Source organism: Stegodyphus dumicola, chromosome 2 (genome assembly GCF_044657685.1).
Source record: "Stegodyphus dumicola isolate Sdum_Otavi_A_Nest chromosome 2, ASM4465768v1".
NCBI classification, from domain to species: domain Eukaryota; kingdom Metazoa; phylum Arthropoda; class Arachnida; order Araneae; family Eresidae; genus Stegodyphus; species Stegodyphus dumicola.
In genome coordinates, this window is record NC_140769.1 from 176,742,536 (window position 1) to 176,765,906 (window position 23,371).

The 23,371-nt window shown below is 30.4% G+C and overlaps 1 protein-coding gene and 1 long non-coding RNA gene across 3 annotated transcripts in view; one reads left to right on the forward strand and one right to left on the reverse strand.

Moving 5' to 3' along the window:
* The window catches only part of LOC118197292 (uncharacterized), a 37,608-nt gene extending 22,407 nt beyond the window's left edge, over window positions 1-15,201 (forward strand). For both annotated transcript variants that reach the window (XR_004759565.2, XR_004759564.2), the window contains 2 exons: window positions 14,124-14,182; window positions 15,082-15,201. This is a non-coding gene — a long non-coding RNA (uncharacterized LOC118197292). The remainder of the gene's footprint in view (window positions 1-14,123; window positions 14,183-15,081) is intronic.
* The window catches only part of LOC118197290 (uncharacterized), a 275,863-nt gene that overhangs the window by 95,927 nt on the left and 156,565 nt on the right, over window positions 1-23,371 (reverse strand). The gene's annotated exons all lie outside the window — the stretch shown is intronic.

Here is a 23,371-nt window from a genome sequence, read left to right on the forward strand (position 1 = left end):
TTTTTGTATGTAATTTAGATATTATCACGTAAGAAGGTTTTTTTAATGTCCCAAATGTGTTTTACTTTTATTCGCACAGGATGAAGTTTATTACGATATATAACAAAAATATTATTTATTTTTAATGCATTTAATTAAAACTATGTAATTCAAAAACCGTTTTATTTTGTACCATAATATGGCGCAAGCGAAAAAAAAACAAAAACAACACCAATAATAATAATAATAATAAAATCATTGGCTTTAAGAATTAATTTAAATTAAAGAATTATTTCTTATTATATCTTCATGAGATTTACCCAGTCAAAGTTCAAATCTTTTAATTGAAAAATCCATTACTGTTAATAACTGCTGGATAGCTTAAAAAGTGAACAAGTTTTGAAAACGTCCGAAACATTTTGCCTGAAAGATGACATTTTATTTAAGGGTGTAAAGAACAACATTTTGTTTCTCCAGCAAAGATGAATACGTTAAGTAAATTCAAGATTAAATAAAAGAAAAGCTAAACCGAATTTTGAAAAGACAAAATTCTATGGAGTATTGCACTATCGTCGCGAATACGTACAAGTGAAATTCAACAAATCGAACAGCCAGAAGGGAGTTAAAATTAATTTCATGACTTGAAGAAAAACTATGTAAATCGAGGGAGTACTCCAAAGAAAATCTCAGGAAAAAGATAATATTCTTATAGTACTTTAGCTTATTTATCGATATTCTTGTGTCCTCAGTTTTCGAAATGAGTCGTTAGCTTCATCTGTATCTATATCAGTATTACCATGCGTGGTTACAAAACACTAGAACAGTGCTTTTTAAACTTTCTTCATTCACGATATCTTTTCCATCATTGAAATTTTTTCGTGATCCCAGATGTTCGTAATAGAATTAAGACTTTTTCCTCAATGGCGGGTCCTCAGACGACTTCGGCTTGGCAATATGAAGTAGTATATATATATATATATATATAATAGTAGTTTTAGGATTTGCATGAAGTATATAAAAATTAATGAAAACAATTTTAATGAGGCAGCTGTGCCTCCTTTTTGCAGCATAACAAATTAAATCTTGGTGCCATATTTGACACTGCTGTGGACTTAAAAGCGCGTTCAACATTTCTCAGTGTTGGAAACAATGAAAACCTGGCAATGAAACATTTGGATTTAATGAGCGTTGAAAAGGTCGTTTCACATAAATATGTAGAGCTGAAAGTCTGAAGAACATTTAAATACCATTTCAGAAATGGAAGGAAATTCAGTTCTAGCTCTAATAGAGAATTCAATCAAGATTTTGGTGAAAGTTCAAGTTTTGAGTTCCACGGTAGCTCTACAAATTCATTTGTGCTTAATATGACAGGCTGTTAATCTCATTGATGTCAGGCTGTTAATGTGGATTAATAGAATTTCCTTAAAAGTCTTACTAATGTCATTTCATTAAAGTCACGTAATTTAATTGAATTTCTAAGACCCCCATTTTGGATCGCGAACATTGTTTAAGAAACCTTTCGTTTAAGGCATCTTATACATATCATTAATATTAGAAAATAATTGCAACAGCTCGCATATACGTTGTATGGCAGTAAAAAATAAAGATTTACATATTTGGGCTATTATGCATCATAATCTACATAATTTTCTTACAAAAACTTCTAGTGTTGTGTCTACAGAGATAGATAGTTTAAAAACTCAAAAAAGGTGTTTATATACAGAATTATTAAATTCCATTTCGAATGCCTCTATTTCTTTAAATTGATGAATTATCAACTCCAAGAAACATCTACTGCGGTTTCTGTCTACGTAAGATTTATATATAAAAATAAAATGCAATAATGAATTCTTAGCAAAAAAAAAAAAAAAAAAAAGAAAGGTCTTGCTAGTTTAATTAATTTATTGATAAATATTCCATACTACTTCAAAACGAAATTAGATATCTTTGTGGGAAACGTACTCATTCATGCGCAATTTTAACCTTTTGCCTGGGGGATTATCACATTCGTTAAAAAAATGCTCGAACTTTGCAAAGCTTTAAAATTATTTCATCGTGAGTTTAAGCAAGAGAAATACTTCAATACTATTGGCTTCTGAGCCACATCAACAATAGAACGGGCGAGGCTGATTACCCAAAAACAGAACAAACGAGATCGAGATGTAACAAAAGAAAAAGAGGGGAAGGGAATGGCATTCTTTATGCAACTTTCGCTAGAAATGGCTTGTCGATACGAAATCGAAACACGTTTTACTTTTTGCCTTTGGCAACGACAGCTCACTTTGCAGCTCTTTGCTGTTTATTTATTTATGTCTGATTCGATTCTAAATTTGTTTCGAACAAGGTTACTTGGTCACAAGAGCAATTTTAAAAAATGCAGACCCACGTTAAATGCTGACAGAGATGCGGTTTCTATCTGTAATGGTTAGACTTTTTAGACACACCCTATAATTTAAATATGATTTTCTACCACATTTCAATACTGATCGTTGAACTGGTTGAATGCTTTTATGTCAATGGCAATTTGTCTCTTTTCATTAGAGTAATGAGTTCATTGCCGGCATCTTTTTATAGTACTAAATGGCCGCCAAGATTTATAATTCAGCTTTGAAAGCCGATACGTACCGTCTGTTGATGAATCAAGAAAATTACGTAATGTTCACGGAAACTCTCCACAGTTATTCAGTATCTCACATACGCAAAGAATGTTTCTTTGTCCAAATTAAAGTGGTGCATATTAAACAAAAACCTTTTGGTGATAGGAAATTCTTAAATCGCCGAATGGTGTAATTATTTATGCAGAATTATATATGCATCGACCGTTCTATGAATCAACCAAACAACAAAGTCAAAATGTGCTTCTGTACTTAACTTGGGTCGGTTGGGTGAGATAGTACTATCCAGGCAGAATTTTGGGCTTGAAGAAATTGCAGAAAAGCTTAATTTGCTTTAATATTGAAAGAAGAAGAGGATAAATATCATATTTCAAACATATAAATTCGATCACAATAGATTAGAGAATTAAAATTCTATAGTAATTCCATAGTAGTAGTTGTAAATAATCTATTAAGATTAAAGGTCTCTAAAATTTAAAACAAAATATATTGTCTCAGAAAATGAATCACATTAAATTTGCTAAAAATTCCATAAAATAATAAAGAGTTATTTTATATAAATTTAATATAATATACAGCTATTTTGTATAGGTGTCCATAGAGGTACTTATAGCGGTCTTTATTACCGCAACCTCTGGGCATAGACAAGTACATTGACATTTTTAAATTCAGAAAATTAGTTTTACAGAAATTACGTAATCTAATATTTTACGCTCTCCCAGGGCCTGTAGTTATATTTAGCAAAAAGTTACTCGTTCTAAAAACTGAAACTCGAAATTTTGACATCTATACCACAAAAAATTCATTAAAAATATTTCATTTAAAAGTTTGTTTTTATAGACTTATCTGTGCTAAAAATCCACTTGTCTTTATAGCTTTCCTTGAGAGGTCGGTTAAAAATTAAATTAGGTTAATTTGAGGTTGATCTTTTTTTATTTAATGTCATTCAATGGTATTTCTTAAGGAATAATCACAAATCTATGATTTATCAGTGAATAACATTCTTTAATTTACACTTCCTTTTATTGATTTTTTTCATTGCATCCGGATTGCCGAAAATATATCTCATATGTAATATATAAATAATTAAACACTAAAAACAGGATAATGATATCTACACGCAATTTTATTACTTTAAGAATGTGATCTGTAATCATACAAAAGCATTCATTGGACTAGAAATATTTTACAATTTTTATTTTATGCAAATAATATTACCGTGCCAATATTTGAAGCCTGTTATTGTTTTTTAGAACGTAAACTGTGCAAGGTTATGTGAAAATTATGAATTATTATTTTCTGAAAAACAAAAATGAATTTTCGCGGTAGTTTGCATATCAGTACACTTCGCTTAGCATGTTAACATCAGAAACCTTCTCCTAGAATGATATTTCATTTTTATGTGCATACGGATTTAAATGTTGCGCCTTTTAATCTGTATACAACTCTAAATTTTCAAGAAAATTATCTCAAAATTTAAGATTAAACATCTCAGTCAATTTTTCTCATACAGGTGTCAAATGTTTTGTGCTTTCTTTTTCAAAATGAATATAAAATTTTTCTAAATGTAATAATGGGGACCAGAAAAGTTAAATTGTACGAGTTTTTTACACATTTCGTTTTACTTAATAAGTATCAGAACATAAATATTTGCCTTATTTAATAATTTTTGTAATTGGAAGTGTATGACTTATAACCAAGAGCTGTGAGAGCCGAAGCCGCCGAAGGGGTTATATAATATATACCATGTATAACATAATACCCTAAACGTTATAAAAAACTGCAATATTGATTGCCTCACATTTCTCTTTTCTCTTCAAACATATCCCTGTTGCAGTGAATTGCATTGTTTATTGTTCAAGGAACTGTAAAGTTATGTTCAATATTAAGGATTAGCTTTCATAATAGGCCCTGACAAGATTTGAATCATTCCAACATTTTTTATAGTTGTTCAGGCACCTGAACTCAGTGGCCGTTGTCTAATTGACTTCGCTACCTCTATGTTAATAAATGTTTCATTTCCATTAGTGCCTTACTTGATGCACTCAATTACGTCGGCGAAATCTAACTCATCGAAACCAAGTTGGTGTCCAATTTCCACTGTTTTGATAGTAACTTTGTAGAATCATTAGGTTGATTGGAAGCAGAAAAGATGAAAAATATGTAACCGAACCGCCTTCTCCAAGAATCGAACCACGGACCTCTGGAATACCGGCCCAGCGTGCTACCGTTACACCACGAAGGTACGCTAGAGAAATGGGAGAAATACCTTATAACTTCAGCAAAATGAGTTTCAAAACCAATGAATCATTTGCACAATGTAGCTCAATATGTTTCCATACTGCTATCATTTGGCTTGCTGTTAATTCATGTTCATGCTTCGCCTAAATTTTCAATTACATTTTGGATGTTGTAGCTCTTCAACAATTTTGTTGAAGTAAGCGTGTTTTCTCCTAATGCAGATTTTCTGACTTGCGAAAAATTGAGAAAAAACTCAAAGATATAAATTGTATTGCATGACAAATCGTACAGAAAGAGACTTGGCAGCATAAAGGGCAAAATCAGTTCTTTATACATTAAAAAATAACTTTAAGTACTAGAGTTTCAGAATTTATTTTTATTTCGCCCACTTAAAAGTTAATTTATTTTGAAATTTTAATCCGGATTATAATCAATCTAGATTGATCGAAACTGGACTACACTGTAGTTTGAATCGCATTCCGAAGTGAGGAATGAGATATTAGAAAGAATAAAGGAAAGAACTCAATGATTTAAAAATTTAAAGACTCATTTATACAAACAAACAAAAAAAAAAAAAAAAAAAACGTTACAACGTATTAAACATTTCAATGACTCTTTGCTAATTTACCCTTTCCTTTTGTTCTCATTTCCTGATCAAATATTTCCATGTCTAAGTTAAATTTTTCGAAGCAAGGTCTTTTATGTATTTGCCTTGAGCTAAGAAAATGTATTAATAAAATCATACCGAGCACTGCAATTATCAACTTTATGAAATGTAAGTTACTAAATTACTTTAAGGGAGCAAACCATAACTAAAACATTTACTAATAATTAGCAATTTATCAGTTACATATATTAAAGATACAAACTATAGTTTTATTGCCCGCACGCCAACAGAGATTTATGAGGTGCAAACTTCATGAAAACTAGAATTTATATAGAAACAGTTTAGCAAGTTCCATACATATGTAACTGTTAAATTGCTAGCTTATTTCATTTTTCGACTATTTTTCTACTTTTTATGCTTCATGTTTTGAGAGGAAACAAATTTTACAGATTGCATACACACTCGTGAATAATACGTATTCATGTTTAGCACCTTTTTCATTTTTTTACTCTTCATTTTAGTCTTTATATAGGTGTTCAAAAGTATGGTTTCTAAAAGCTAAGTTTTAAGAAATAGCAATTATCAAATTCTTGGAAAAAACCGTCGTACAGTTACTTCGCAAATTAAATGATGCGGGCCTTAAATTTCTACTTTTTTCCTGGTGTCTTAATTGACCGCTCAATCGAATTAAGGAAGTGGAAGAAGTTTCCAAACTGTTAAAAAAAGTTCTATCTTCCATTCTGCAATAGCGGGCGGATTCATTGATAATATTTCATTATCAATGTTATGACAGCAATAATCGATGGCGTATCTGCCTTATTCATCATCGATTGTCAAGCATTGAATGGTGAAGGTTAGCTACCTAGAATGTAAAGATCGGTCAATTGCGCAGCATGTCATCATTGCGTGCAAAATAAAATTATTCTGGATTCGAGGAAACATTAGGTAATCGTGGTATGCCTGCAAAATAGCACATTGAACTCCTTAAAAATTGGAATTAAATAGGTAACTAACTAAAAAAGGATTTTTTACTTCATCCTCAAGAAAATTGGGTTAAATTTACAAATTAGTAAATGAATAATAATTAAAAAATATGAAACGAAATGAATAGTAAGTAAAAAAATTGTAAATGAATTCCACATCCACTACCTACAATTTCTAGGACAAAAAGTGGCCGAAAAGTCATTAGTGTCAAATGCATTTATCCTTGAAACTATTTTGAACTTCTCTATGTAAAAGACTTCTTGAAGTTACATAACACTTACACAACATTCGTTACTATTCCAAACTTCGAAAAAGTTAGAATTCTTCAAAAAATAGATTCGTGATTAAATGTACCAAGCTTCTTGACAAAAGGTAAGGGTGGGACAATTACACAGGGTGGATGTTACGTAAGATAAAGAAGGTCACGCAACAAACATTCAATTAAAACTGACTTTGTTAAGTATTTGTACTCAAGCGTTTTGCATAAGGGTTAGGTAAGACTTGTGTCATATTTAGAAAGATGTCGCGAGTATTACATAAACTTAAAGAGATTTTTACATTGTCTATGTGCGCGTGTAGGATGCATGTTCATATTGAGTAATTTCTCCTTTTCAAAATGAAAAATAAAGAAAAGGATAACAGATGAAAAGTAGGTGAAAAAACTCCTTCACCCTTTGATTCAGCGGTTGACGGTCGCAGTCAAAGTGTTCCAGCAACTTAAGATTTCAGAACGTTAGAAACTTTTAATGATAATACTAATTGTTTGTAGGTGACTGAAGATTAACGAATTTCTTAATAAGCATAGAAGTGTTTTTGGCAGGAATGCTCGGTATATGTTTGCATATGTTGTACTTAGATATAGTAGGGGAATTCAAATTTTTCATGTAATTTTAAGGAATAGTTTTTGGACTGAATGAAAAAATAAAAATTCTATGTATTATTTAAACTTTTGAAGAAGTTTATTTAAAATACTAAGTTTTAAGAGTATTTGGTATAATCATCTTGTAACTATGCATCGTTAATTTAGTAAACTTATATCGGTAACATTTAAGCTACTGAACAGTTTTAAACGTAACTATGAAAGAAAACTGCTTCACAATTTAAGTTATAAAACACGTTTTTTTCAAATACAACTGAACTGAATTCATATCTTAAGCGATAAAAATACAAGGATAAGATTCTAAAGGAACAATACATTTACATGCAGCAAAATACTTGTTCACAGACAGAAGTTATCATTAACCCCTATCCTATATAACTATTGTTATTAAACTATTATTATATAACTATTATTTACTCCTATATAACTATTATTATAAAAATCCTATCCACGTAAAACTATTTAGCATAAATTCTGATGACGTAAGTACAGAATTACCCAACAGCAGCTCATTACTTCTTCTCTGAGGTAAACTTCTAATTGCGTCTCAGTTTTAAGGGGAAAACTGCCGTAAGTATTCTTATTGAATGACATGTTGCCTGTTTATAATCTTCAGTTATTGGAGTTATAAATAATAATTAAATTTATAACCTTAAATCAAATTAAAGTAGTGATGACTGTCAGGTTCAGTATTTAGGTGTTTTGTAAGTGAAATGTCTTCTAATCAAACGAAAGTGATTTAAAATATAGTATAAAAATTGTGGTATAAAAATAATACAGCTGATACTTCGAATTATGTTGTCTCAGATATATCAGATTTATGATAATTAAATTAAGAATGATACATTACTGTTTGAATTTCACCGAGTCATTTTTCCAACACGTACCTGTTTTTTTTAGCAAAGCGCCATTGATATTCAAGTGGATATTACAAAAGAAAAGCAAATCGAATGATCCGAACAAAAGCATCGAAATCCTTAAATTGTAACAACATCTTTATTTGCTGTGAATCATTAATCTGCTATATATTAACTTACATTTCTACACACTGAACTGAAACACCGGTTAGTCACTGAAAAGACAAAAATAGCTTTTATCTTTTTACTGTTCTGTATAGATGTTTCAAGAAAAAAAGGCTAACTTCACATACACACATTATATTTGAGAAAAGGAAAATCTCAGCTAGCAAACACTATTTTAATGATTGCCAACGAAAGTCAAAACCTGGATAAATCAAAACAAGGAGGAAATTACTATATGCACTCGATTGTTCCTTTCCTTTTCAAAATACCACCTTCCCTAGCAATTTTGTAATATGATTTAGGAAATTTGTGTCTATTAATACAGATTCCAATTTACTTCCCAAATTTCAGGAATAGACTTCTACTCAAAAATGACCAGTTCCCGGAATTTCTCAGATAACTGTTCTCTGCATAAGCTTTTAAAGGACTTTTATTGAAATCTTGAAAATCACACCCAGAAACATTCATTCCTACTTCCCTCACATGATGATCAAAAAGAAACTGGACATACATATGTAGATCATATATGTTGACATATACATATGTGGACATACAACATAAATCAATCATTTTTAAAGCAAAAAATGTACAATTAAAGAAACTGAAATCACTGAGCCGGGTAACAGAGTGGATATATATATAATATATTTATATACGTTTGGTGCGGCCGATTGCAAATAAAATACGAGGTGCACATTTACATGTTATAGCAGTCCTATATACAAAATTTCAACGTTCTGAGGCTACTCGATTTTGAGTTATGCGAGATACGTACGTACATACGTTCGTACAGACGCCACGAAAAATTCTCTTCAGAATTCATTTTAAAGCAGTTTTATAATTTTTTTTTGAGGAAAAGAGAACTTTATTCTGTCCTTACATACAGATATCACGTAAAAACATCGTTAAATTGCACTCGGTAGCGGTCAAAATGGATATTTTCGTTGAAATATGCTGCCTGAAACTTTTCGCGATTACAATACTTCCTTTTTACTTCGTGCAAGGAAGTAAAAAGACAAAGTAGTCACAAGAGTCGAATATTAATCCTTTTCTAAATTCTTGTCATCCAAGTTACAATATGCAACACATTGTCCATTTCGTTTTACTAAGAAATTTTGAAATTTTTATTTATTATCCTTTATTGGTAATGAGATTCTCCAGCTTTAAGTTAAACAGCTTTAAAAGAATTCTTGTTTATAAGTGTAATCAAGGGACAAGAAACAAGGTACAGTGGGGAAATAAAATAAATAAATAAATAAATAAAAAGTAAAATAATACTATTGAAAGATTGAATAATAGTAATGCTGGTGTGTCAAATAAATATACGCTTTCGAATCATGTAAGTTTTAGCTTTCCCTCTTACCTCAGAAATGTTACATATCGCGTTCTTTTTCGTTCTCGCTGTTCCTGTAAAAGTAAACGAAGAAAAACTAGGGAATTACTCTATAATATTTATTAATAACAACGTTACTAGAACAAAGACAACGTAGGTACAGAAAATCTCGGTACCCTAATTTTAAGTCTTAGTTTTAAAAAATTTGTTTTCGGCATAATTTTGGTCTCTCACCAATCGCCGTTAACTCAATAATATAAAGAGAGAAATTGACACCGTGTCTACAGAAGTCTTTACACGGCCTTTATCTTCACAGTCATTGGTGGTATATATATATATATACTCCCAATTACAAAAATAGTTTAAACGACTCAGAGATTTATATTGCTCTTTTTTTTTAGTCTTTCTTTAATTATTTTTTTTATAAAATATACAACCTAACTTTTTACACGTTCATCATGTTCTTTATACTTAGAAATTATATATATTTATATCTATATATATTATATATATTATTTTTATATTTAGAAAATTTTGAACTCCGTATAAAAAATAAAACGCATCAACTCTCGTATTCTTAAAACTGAACTAGGTATTTAATTCCCAAATTTTGGATTTTTGACATCATATTCAATATGTATTGAGAGGTAGGGTAATAAATAAATTAGAATTATTCAAGGATGATTTTTCCCTAAAGAAATGCATTCAAGGGAATGTTTCGTGATTTACTAGTGTCTTGGAATTTATAATTTTATCGCATTTAGTACTCCGAAAGAATTTTCACACAATTAATTTACAGGTTTTTGAAGTACGCTATTTATTACTTTAGAACTTAGTTTTATTACTTTAGAATAATAATTCAGTAGCAGTTAAAAATTCATGAAAATACAAATAATTTTCAATTTTGTTGAATGTAAATAATATTAAAAATTGGTTGTGTCCGAATATCAGCCAGTATATTTTAGAACACGAATTGTATTAGTATTCTGTGAATAAGCGTCTTCAGTTACAAAAAAAAAAAAAATTGTATTGATCAATACCTTTACACTTTTTCACAATAATCTGCATAGAAATGCTCGTCACTTAATTTCTTAACCTCAGAAACTTTTTCTTAACTATTATATGATTTTTTGTTACATAAAAACTTTTCTCTCTTCAATTTGTGTACGGCCCCTGAATGTCATTCTCTATTTTTATATCAAATATCTCGGTCAATTTTTTGTTATACCGTAGTCAACTATGAAAGCTGTATGACTATTAGAGTGAACCATACTTTCTATTAACCTTCCTTTTGTTCGATCTTCGCAGCCTTTGCTTTAAACGTGGTTGCCCCGGTGTGCCTTTAAGCAAGATCATGTGTGTGAATCATTACTATTGTACGGTGCGCATTTGTGTGAGTGTGTATTTATATAGATAATTTGAATGTCATTGAAAAAAATAAGCTAAAAAACCTTAACCCAACTTTTCTAATTACTCATCTGTTATAGATGCACATTTTAATTAAATTTTGTTTATAATTAATTTATTCTTCCTGATTTAATTTTCTGAATTGGGAATTTGTTAGGTCAAAACTTGGCTTTGTCTTTTACATTTCTCGTTTTACCCACCCATGATGAAGATGCTGTGGGAAATATTAAATTCGTTTGATTGTATTTGTTAAATTTTTAAATTATTCTTCCAGCATTTTCGTGAAAAGATTTTTTGTTTGGGTACCGAATTTACTCTGGGCGGGTTTATCTGCTTGGGTTGGTCTTCTATGGTTTCGTTTTTGAACAGTGTATTGAAATTTCTATGGGATTTTAATTTTTTTTTAGATTTTAGAAGCGTTTTCGCTGGTGCCAGTAATATAATGGTTGGTTTGTCCTTTCTTCAGGTCTGGAAAAAAAATTATGCCATTCCATCTTTTTAGCTAGCTGAACTGTTTATGGTATTTGAATTAACTTTGTTTTTGTTTTGCTTTTAATTTGTATGTATATATATTGCATTACATCAACTCATGTCCATATAAAATTTCATTACATTAAAATCTCCCAATTAGACCTGGAGATAACCGACCAAATGCGAAAATTCCCTGTTTTCAACACCAGTGTATGTTGACATTAGTTTGGCAGAAACCATTCACAAAACTGCAGCAAAAATGATTAAAACCGGATATTATGCTTTAGATCTTGAAAACACAAGGCAAAAAATACGAAATGTCTTGCATTCTGCAAGATGCTGTCATTATTAATGGCTTTTGTTAAATATCCGTATAAAAATGTTGTTTCTGGTATTCATGCACCATATCTCCTCTTTTAGCATTGTTCTGACGGTGATTATCGCCATCTTCAGAATTTACTATGAAGTATTTTCTATATTTTTATAAATGAAACAAATGCACTTCTTGCGGCAACATTTTGCTTTAAATCGCGTAACAATATTTCTTGAAAGTACGTTTGATAGCATGCACTTTTTTTGCTAGTTCTATTACTACACACTGAAAATTCATTCATTTTTAAACATTTACTGGTGTTTGAATAATTTTGTGTAACGAGGTTTTCTTCCAGCATACACAAATAATGAAAAAAAAGTCTCTGTGATAAATTAATGCATAATAAGCTATTACAGAAATTAATGTAATATACGCTACACTGAACATTTGTAGCATAACTTTTGCTTCTCTTAATCGCCATTGGGGCGCATTTCGTAACTAGTAAACCATTTATATGTTTTATAAACAATTAGGATTTGGAAAGCACAATAAATTACAAATGCTGAGTTAACGGGTATGGTGTCACGCCAACATATATGCTGCACGTAAATATGATATAATTAGTTATTAGTTTTTATAGTAATATAGTTATTTTGCAATCCTTTACGTTCCCTGATGTACATAATTAAAACATTTAAGTTCTTTAACAACGAATACAAATGTATATATATATGTGTGTGTGTGTGTATGTGTATGTGTGGGTGTAAGATATAAAATATGAAGGACAATTATTAGCAATTTAAATTTAATTGGAACGAATTTTTAACTTAAAGGCAATAGCTCTTTAAATTCTTAATTTTGATGATATACATCCCCTCTACAATACCGCGTATTACACCAATTTGCGTCATCCTTTCTCCACATTGCGAAAACGCTTGCTCAGTAGCTATACAGAACTCAAAAATGGAATTTCCGACTATAAATATTCCAGCTAATTTCTACGCACCACTTTTTCTCCCGTGCTGTCGTTACAGAAGCATGTGATTAACCGCTTGGCTGCCAAAACTGTTGTAACAATGTGTTGTAACATATTTAAACCTGTATGGTGTATATTTCATCCTTTGCGTATGTGATGTCTGTAGAATGTGCTTCCGAAGAATTGTTGATGCCCTGAAAATAAAATGATGTTTAACCATCAAGCGAGTTGAGCTGTTCCATCTGCTACACAGCAAATTCAAGCAAACTTCAATCATGTGAGAAACTACATCCTTCCGCCACTCTAGCCATTATTCTTCTATTAACTATGGTTCTATTAAGTTATCTCACCATCGTACGACCAAAATATTACAAAACCTGCTATCAATGCCATTCCCAAGATTGCGACGAAATGTGTTTTTCCGTCTTCCTATACAAACAATTACCACGTATATATATATATATATATATATATATATACTAGTCACTATTCAGTATTTTGATACTTTTAATTTTATGCAGATTTATGCTTCTTTATGTTTATAATACTGTTGTTCTAAAATTTAAAAAAATTCATCTAAATGTGTGAAGGTATTACTAAAGTATCATTTAATTATGATTCGCTGAATACAAAGTAGCATTGACTTAAAAGCCGAATATACTCTTAAAAGACGGTTCTGCAATCATATGACCGAAATATTTACGATTGCGTGATGAATTAACTACAATACAAAAATTTATTGCAGTTTTGTGCAGTATCAGACACTATATGAAACCATAAAGGCTAAAAATATGCATCTGCGCTGCCCGGCTGAACAGACAATAAAATTGTTGGAATTTACTTACAATGAAGCTACAAGATACAAATGATTCATGTTCCCAACAAAGCATCAGCTTTCTTACCTGGAAAACAAAAAAGAAACAGATCATTAGTATTTTAATAATTATCTTAATTTTAAGAAAATATCCATTACTTTGCAGTATTAAGACATTAAATATTTCTGATAGGTATGACGAAGATAATTTAATTTTTTCTAAGTAAGTATATAAAGGGATAAACTTTAGGCGCTTAGAAACACAGTTTCATATGCAAATCAAGTCATACCTAATTTGACAAAAATTTTGTTATAAAGGTAATAAAATAAAAACATGGTTATCATCAAGCTTTATAATACAGTAGCAAATTTTTGCTTCTTAAACGTTTCCATCTTCTTTACTAAATTTCTGTAGTAGTTCCTTTAACGAAATATTAAATTACTAATCAGAGTATTTCGTATTTTATCTAATTTATTCCAGGTGCTAAAGAAAAAGTACGTATGAGAAGAGATTACAGGACAATACTCTGAGACTCATATGTAAATATAATTTAAATTTTTAAATGTGTAACTAAACTGAAGTGAGGTATACATCTCACGTAAGTTTTCTTTACTATCTCGTGGAAAATTCGCAATGAATCTAAGGAAAACGCAGGTTTTTATTTTGTGTTTCCTATCCCACTGAATTTATAATTTAATGTATTCAATTTATTATTATTATTTCTTAATTAAACAGTAAATTAAATGAATTAAATCTATTGATTCTTTTTCCTAATATTAGGCTTACTACCATTTGAAATATTTCCCAATTTAGGCTTATAATGTTCCATATTTAACATAGATTTCCTATATTTTCACAATTTGCAATGTATTGGCTCAAGAATGTTAATCTTAAAAGGCTTTCATTTACTTTAATTTTAAGTAATTATCTTCTAAAATAACTCAGTTCCGTTTCATAAATTTTAACTTTAAAATTTAATTATTGTTTCCAATTGCAATAGTTATTCAAAAGTATTACTTTCATCAATTGCTTTAAACTTGCTCAATCAATTTTCTCGTTTCTAATTCCCAGAATTATTTTTATACTGTTTAATTTTTATATAATATTATTTGTTTAGGATCACTTCAGATCAGATTACATCGTGATGATTAATTAAAAAATTACTAAAAATTTCTAAATTCAATTTTAATGGTATTCTTTAGAAATAATATAAAATTTTTAAAGGCCTTGCATTTTAAAATTAAGTTAAATGCGCTTATTTTTGTGCTTGCTTTAAAATTATTTATTAATTCATTACCATCCAGATATAATTCAGAAATGTGGTTTTGTTGAAACGTTTTTGCCTGCTCCTTGAAAAAGGGCTAAAGAATTCTCAAATATTTGTAATAGTATTATATTATTATACTTTTTGATGTTAATTGAGTTCTCTTTGTTTCAGGTATGATTTGTGCACTTCTTGTGAATCATCAATTCTGATTTAATTTTTACTTCAGGATTATTTAAAGCTATTTCGCAGCATGTTGTACGAAACTAGCAAAATAAAATAATCTTAATTTTGAAATTTTTAAACTCTTGTTTATATATACATATATATAATCTTACAATACAAATATTATAATAACGATCAAAACTACACAGTCTAGTTTTAGTATTTTTACAACATAATCTCAAATGTTTTTTTACACTGATCCTTTCAAATTAGTCCCTCAAACATACACGATAGATTTAATGACTTATTCTGTACTTTCCATCTTTACTCTGCTAAAAGACTCCTTTTAAAACGTTTACTAATATAAAAATTAGACTGATAGAAATTGTCTTATGATGGTTCCTATCAGATCAGTTATGCATATTAATAAATGAAGAGATGTAATGCATATAATTTATATTATATGCATTAAATTACTTTATCCATTTGAAAAAGATACTGACTGCATCGTTTAAAGATTTATAAAATTTGGATGAGTTTAAAAATATTTAAATTTTAGTCTTTTTTTTCAAATATGTGTTTGAAATTTAAATTTTTAAACTGATATTAAGCTGAAAATAAATCCACTTTTCAAAAATCTGCTTTCGAGAATTTAGCATAGATCTTTAACATTTTTTAAATACCATTACCCAAAAATTTAATTTATAATAATTCAGATAATTTCTTTCTCGAATGTAAGAGTAAATCCTCCTTTCTGACTTACTCAACCAGAAAAATATTTCCACTGATATTTTTTCACGAGCCCATATAAAAATTTTAATTTCATGGATTTTCTCTAAAATCACGTAACCAATATTATCGTAGCTTGGAGTGATATACTTCTGAAAAAAAATCACGGATCTACGACCAATTATGTAAAGATATTGCAATCATCTGAAACGCACTTTGTAAGCTATCTAAACTAAAAAAAAACTGTTTTCTGTCTCCTTCCAACATGCCTTCTTGGTGTAACAGTACCACAGTAGGGGCGTATTCGAGAGGTCCAGGTTCGAGTTCCGGGGAGGGGATTGCACATATTTCGAGTCTCCTATTTCAGAATAATTTAATGACTCTACACTGGCGCCCGAACTAAACCTTGGTGAGCAAAACTTCATCACCATCATGCTGGTGCTTGGTTCCCCTAATCCCCAGTCGGGCTTTAAACATTTTCCTCCTTCCAGCATGCCTTCGTGGTGTAACGGTAGCACACTTAACGCGTATTCGAGAGGTCCAGGTTCGAGTCTCCTGCTTCAATATAACCTAATGACTCTACAATGTTCTTAGTTACATGAAATATTTATGCTGCTGAGGAACTTTGATAATCAGTTTAAAACTTAAAACGCGGACCCACCGCATAAAGCAATTATTATTATCATATTTAATAAATCGACAGATTCTTCAGGAATCAAAGAAATACACACAGCTATCAAAAATCAGCAACAGCGGTCAATCAAAATTCTAAAATTTGCGGTATTGTCAAAAAATTAATAAATTAAGGTATATAAAAAATTGAACATAGCCTAAATTTTGGTTATCATTGAATGATATATTTAATAATATTTCTGACAATTTAAATGAAACATTATGAAAAATAGTTTCTTTCGTAGCACTCTCATTCAAAATCAGTTTTGTTATTCTTTGATGGTCTTATTCACAAAATACATTGAAATTTGCGGCGAGTCATGGAGTCACTCGGGGCCTCGTGAGTCGTTGGTGTGTATGGATAGTTAATAGACGAGGGCAACACTTGAATCACCTCTTGGTAAATATTTGATGCTCGTACGTATACCTATTTCTGTACCTGCCTATAAAAATTGCCCAATCGGTGGTTCATGACGCTCACAGCCATTATACTTTTAAAATGTGTGACGTTATATATAGAACCTAAAGACATCTGATGATATTTTCAATCACTGTATTTTTACTATCAGTGTAATTTATAAAGCACGATTTCAATATCATTTATTGTGCACTTGGTTACAGAATATCATTTGCACTCGCCTAGTAACAAATTTTCTATCTTTGATTTCATTTATCATCATGTAAAATGTTAAAATGTGTTGTGGAATATCATAGAAATAATCTAGATATTCTGCTAGAAATGCATTAAATTCATCTATGCATTTTATTTCGCATATTTACTGTGAATATATGCTTATTTATTTTACTATAAAAAATTAAGAAGAAAGTCCAATGCTTTAGAGAAATTAGAAGCTGTGGAATTTTATAAAAGAATATAATCAAATTACGAAATTCTAAAATCAGCAATAAAATGAATTGTGTAGGAATATCAAGCAGAAATCGAAACTACTTTATCATGTATTTACAGAGAATCGTAAATGTTATCATACCTCGCAGCAGTTTTATCCATCACATTTCTTTCATATCAAAGACATATGATAACGAGCGAGTATTGTTTCCCGCATACAATAATATCACCTTAGTATAATTCGTTTGATTAGAAATAGATATTGTAAGTCATGATGTTTTTCTTTCTATTCTGGAATTTATTATGCATTAGAAATGATAAGCTTTTGCATCATTTCTGAATTTTCTCTGAATGTTCGGCGATAATCGGAATAAAAAAATTTTTAAGTTTTCGGCTAATTATTGTTTCTATACGTGATATTAATAGAACCTCATTCAGAGATTTGTGAGTGGATTACTTTAAATTACTTAAATAAACATCTTAATTTCCATGAAATATAAATATTTTCAACAAAATTTCATATACAGCGCTAATAAGCAAGCTTTAAATACAATTCGTTTTCATTGAAGCTAAATTCAACATCGTCCTTAAAAGTATGTGTCGCACTTCACAAGTTTCACTTTCTTATCACTCACTAGGCATACTACCATTTTTATTTGCAACTGCAACGAATAATTTAAATAAGACAAACAAATTTTCTATGAATGAAACTGACTCTTCGTAATAAATCTTGAAGTTTTAACTAATTTTTTTAACCTTTTAGGCCAAAGGGGTGATTTTCTCAGAAGGGCTATTAATTTCGTTTTTTGAATTTTGTATCGTCCACTATAAAACGACGTTTCTTTTTTCAAATTGTTGCAACCAAATATTTGGTCCTGCATTATACTTAAAGAAATGAAATAATGAAGAATCTGCATGAATGTATGTATATTTCTAGCATTGTGAAAAACCAACGGTACCTAGAGACATCACATTTTGAATAACCTAGTCCTGCACTCAAATATGGGCATGTGGAAGCCCAAGTTTGGACTCTGGAATTCGTTTTATTATCTGTATCCTATTTTTCACAACTTTAACGAATTTTTGATTACCGAATTCAGCGCTTTTAAAGCGAGCAATGGCAACACTGTATGAAAAAAAGATTTATATCCAGCGCGCGAGACTGTGTATTGGAAATTCTAAAGATATGCTCGTTTTAAAATTATTTTGGTATATTGCTGTTGAATTGAATTTTACGGTTTAAGTGCGAAGAACATGGTATTTAATAAATAAAGGTAACACGGTAAATGTTAAAAAAACGTCCCTTTGAGCGTAACATAAAATCTGAAAGTTTTCAGATTTTTGTTTTCATTTTTATTACTTTAATAAAGGAAATCTTAAAGTAGCTTTCTTGCATAAGGAAGAAAAGAATGTTAAACCTAACATTTACATTAAATCTGTTTTCATAGGTATCAGTATAAAAATTAAAATAATGTATATAATCTTGGTCAACATAACAGTTATTAACTTTTCATATTTTATATTCGAGAGGAATAATAGAGTAAAAGGTATAAAACAAAGAGTCAAAGAACAGATAAAATCAATTAATTTGGCAGCAAAACATCTCGTGCAATCTATGCTTCATTACCAAAGAGAATGACTTCGCATCACATAAATTCGAATCTCTCAAAAGCATTTGTGAAGACGAGGGCAAAAGGGGGAAAATGTTTTAAATCTGTATGTGGAATGTTCTCTGTCTTATCAAAAGCTAAGCTAAAAAAGATATTTTCGCCAAACAGGACATTAAAACATACACATTAAATTAAAATTTTGAACTTGACAACAAATTTTAAAAAAAGTGTGAATTGCGTGAAAAAAGCGTGAGTATATTTAAATTATATGTTTAAATTTTTATTTTAGTTTTAGTAGTTATTTAGTGAAAGTTGTCATAATTAAATTTTCGGGAAACAGTCAGTCCCCTAACTTTATTGCCGTAGTTGTTAAAATGTCAGAAAAATTCAAATATGTTTGCTATCATATATAAGTTTTAAACATCATGTTTTATAATTTTAAGATTAGAAGCTAATGCACGAAATTGTAGCGCAATAAATGGCAAGCAACAAAAGAACTTAAACAATTAGGAAACGATATTATTGACAAGCTTATATGAGATTACTGTGAGACATTACATAGTTTCTGACGAGGAACAGCAAACTCAGCTTTATTAACAAAAGAGGAAGTCAGAACAAGATCTTTGATTAAGAGATTTTTTCTTAAAGAAAAGAAATATATTTTAAAGTTCCTTAATAAATATATACAGTATTTGTTACTTATACACTTTCCAGTCCGCATTTACTCGCTTTTTTTCCCTCCCTAGTCTTTTAATTCTAAAACGTCTTTAGTATTAACGTAATTTTTTCTAACATTAAAAAAACTAGCGTTATAAATTTCAAAACGAATTTGTCGATGTAGTGACAGCCTTTTCAATATTATTGGGCAAGAATACTACAAGATATAAAAAATTATTATAAACATTGTGAAGTATGTCAATTTAATAAGAAAAGTAAAGAAATTGGGTCTAATATAAGCATTATCATCTGAAGGTAAATCTTTTGAACTTTTGATCTACTGATACTGTAGGTGGTCTAAATTACTATAATTCTATCAAAAAGTATATTTACATTATTATACATCTTGCTACTCGTTGTATATATAATCTCGTTGTATATGGACATTTGTTTCTAAAAGTGTAACTACTGATACTCACATCAAATGTTTAAGACAAATGTTTCAGATTCAGGTCCGAAAGAAAATTTTAACAGACAGACACGCTGCTTGTACGTCCTCAAAATTAAAACATTTTTTAGAAACCATAATGGTGCGCAGTTATTAACTACTGCTAATAGATCACAAACTAATAGTAAAGTAAACAGAGTTAATTAGCCCATTAAATTAAATTCCTATTACGGTAATATTGCATGGGCAAATTTCTTACCTCAACTCACTGAAGAATACAACAATACACCACATTCTGTAAAATAATACCTGCTATCTTACTTAATGTATGGAAATGGCCTCATGATCCTTTATTCGAAATCAACCTTAAGAAACTGTAGCCATAAACTGAAGAAGCTAGAAAAATTGCTCATTCTTATCATAATATTGTTTCGTTATTTTCTTCCTTCACGTTCGCACGGGGTTCATGTGGATTTGGAGTGAATAATGACGACACTCGATGAAGTATCGAAACACATTTTATTTAGCTAATATTTAATCAGGACAGCTCCAATAACACTTTTTACAGTCGTCGAAAATCTCCTATAAACACGCTAGAACAATCAGCGACACAGCCTTCATACTGTCAGGCAATAACTGTGGAAATAGCTTCACTGCAAAGCACCAGAGTACAGCTTCCGACTGTGGTCGTTCTCGGAACTCCACGTACTCTCGAGACTCTTCACACGATGCACTCGACGATACACAAGAGTATAGCTCTCGACTCAGCACAGTCTAAGACAAAACTCGACGATGCACTAAAAGACTCTCTCGATGCACTCGACGACCAACTCGGCGCTAGATTTCGAGACACTCACTCAATGACTGACTGTCAGCTCGCTAGACGAGGCGCACACACAAACTGACTGCGAACCAGCAGGGTTTATATAGATTTCGAGAACATTCTGGACTAAACCGGTAAGAATTCGTTCCAGAAGGTTCTCCATCCGTCTATGATATATCGCCAATTTTGTTGCCAAATGTCGCCAAATGGTCGATTTCTCATCAAATGTGGCAACCCTGCCTTTCCTTGCCATTTTTATGGCAACCCTAAAACTGCTTTGTGGGAAAGCTATCTTACCGCGCCTGTACATTTCGTAACAATATAAAGAAAGATATCAAAGCCATTTAAAGCAAGTAATTTTAAAAACCTGATGATTTAGTAAAATATGAGGAATTTCAGTTACTCTAACACTAGAAGATTTATTTTCTCCTCCTTTTTCTAGCCCTCATAAATTTTTATAATAATATCCTGAAGTTAGTTTTCAAACAGTCTAATTCTCTCACTAAAAAGAATAAAATTTTTAACCCAGCCACTGAATTTAAATTAACTTTTATAGTTGCTATTCAAAAGCCTTGTTTTAATCTGCTGCTATTCAAAATTAATTTATTTTTATTTCCCAAATTACTCATTAAAATTTCTGAAAACCTTTAAAAATATTTGTATTATGGATATAACTTTTTTCCTGATAAGGACTTTAACACCTATCTGGGAAAATTTACTCCCGTATTTGACTTTCTCTCAATCTGGCTGCTTTCCTGTCTTACCCTTTTTTTCTTCCTAGGGTTTTTCCATTCAGAGCTTGTTTATATACGTCGCCCAAAGCCCGGAAATGAGGAGAAGAAAACCTCTAACCAACGTTTTGCTGTCTGGGCACAATACCAGATTCTAAAAGGACAACACTGTATCTTGCTGTAATCTGATCCGAGATTTTACACTAGGTGTATTACTCTTTGCATCCTATCCTTAGGGAGGATACAAAGAGTGATTTCACAAGTCTATTGTCTACCTAGGAATATTAATACCAAAAATTTTATTTATTTATTTATTTTGAAGAGTCAGATAAGGCCATGAACGTACTGAGCATTATTATTTACCATCAGACACATTCCTCCGGCCATTGTTTCAGCACAAAGGGCTACCAGACATACAGACATGCACACACACACACAACGTACATTCAAAAATATTATTCATTATTAATATTGTGGGGTAATGTAAAATTCTGTTTACTAAATTTGTAAGACTTAATTTGACTATACAATTTATTCGTCTTAATTTGAATTTTTGTATGTATTTTTTTATATCTCAAGTACGAAATATAAAGATTTATGTCCATAAATCGTAAATAGAAACTTTGATTCATTTATACAATGCTAAAAGCTTGATTTTGCATTGCTTTACAGTAAGAACAGGTGGTTTTGTTTATAATGAGCAAATGTGTCTTAATGGAATTTCTTGAATATGTGATAGAAATGTTTTGATTACAAACCTTTGTTTTAAGAAAAACGTTTAAGTAACAAAAACTGTAAAAGTTACAATGTGATATTCAAACGACATTTCAAGAACCGCGCAAGTTTTCAGTTCTTTCATGAACATTCAGACCCTAAAATTTAGAACATTTTTATACTATGTGGAGAAAGCGTTTTAAGAACTTTAAAAACTTATATTTTAGAGATTTTCAGTTTGTGTTCTGCATTTTATTTGGTGATTATGCATAATATTTTATTATGGTAATTTCGAAGTTGCTTTTTTATGTATTGTTTATATGTTTAGATATGGGAGAGTTCATAAACCAAATGATGGGGACATAGTGAAACAAAGGCTATGCTATTGAAACAATTCATTTGTTCTTTGATACATAATGTACAAAATCTCTCTTCCTTTGCTAACACTCTAATGCTTTTCTCTAAAGATTTTTTTTATCGTCAAGCGTTTTCTTCTTGAAGGGGGAATATGTAAAATATAAAATTTGAGAAAACAATTTCCAACAAATTACTAACTTAATTAGCAACAGCCCTTTTGGCTCCTGATTTTGTTTCCCTACATCTGCCTTCAAAAATTCTATACTGCATCAATAACGTCACTGATTCTTCTGCAGTAATCTGCAATGCTCTTAGTTCTTGCCTAGTCGCTGTTCAGGATTCAAAGAAAGTGTTCCAAGTTTATTTAATGAACCCTGCTGAACCACGTACTCACTTTTCTATGTTCATAAACCAAATGATGGGGACATAGTGAAACAAAGGCTATGCGAACCCCGTGCGAACGTGAAGGAAGAAAATAACGAAACAATATTATGATAAGAATGAGCAATTTTTCTTGCTTCTTCAGTTGATGGCTACAGTTTCTTAAGGTTGATTTCGAATAAAGGATCATGAGACCATTTCCATACATTACGTAAGACAGCAGGTATTATTTTACAGAATGTGGTGTATTGTTGTATTCTTCAGTGAGTTGAGGTAAGAAATTTGCCCATGCAATATTCGAATCCTGGAGAAAGCATGGATGTTTACAAG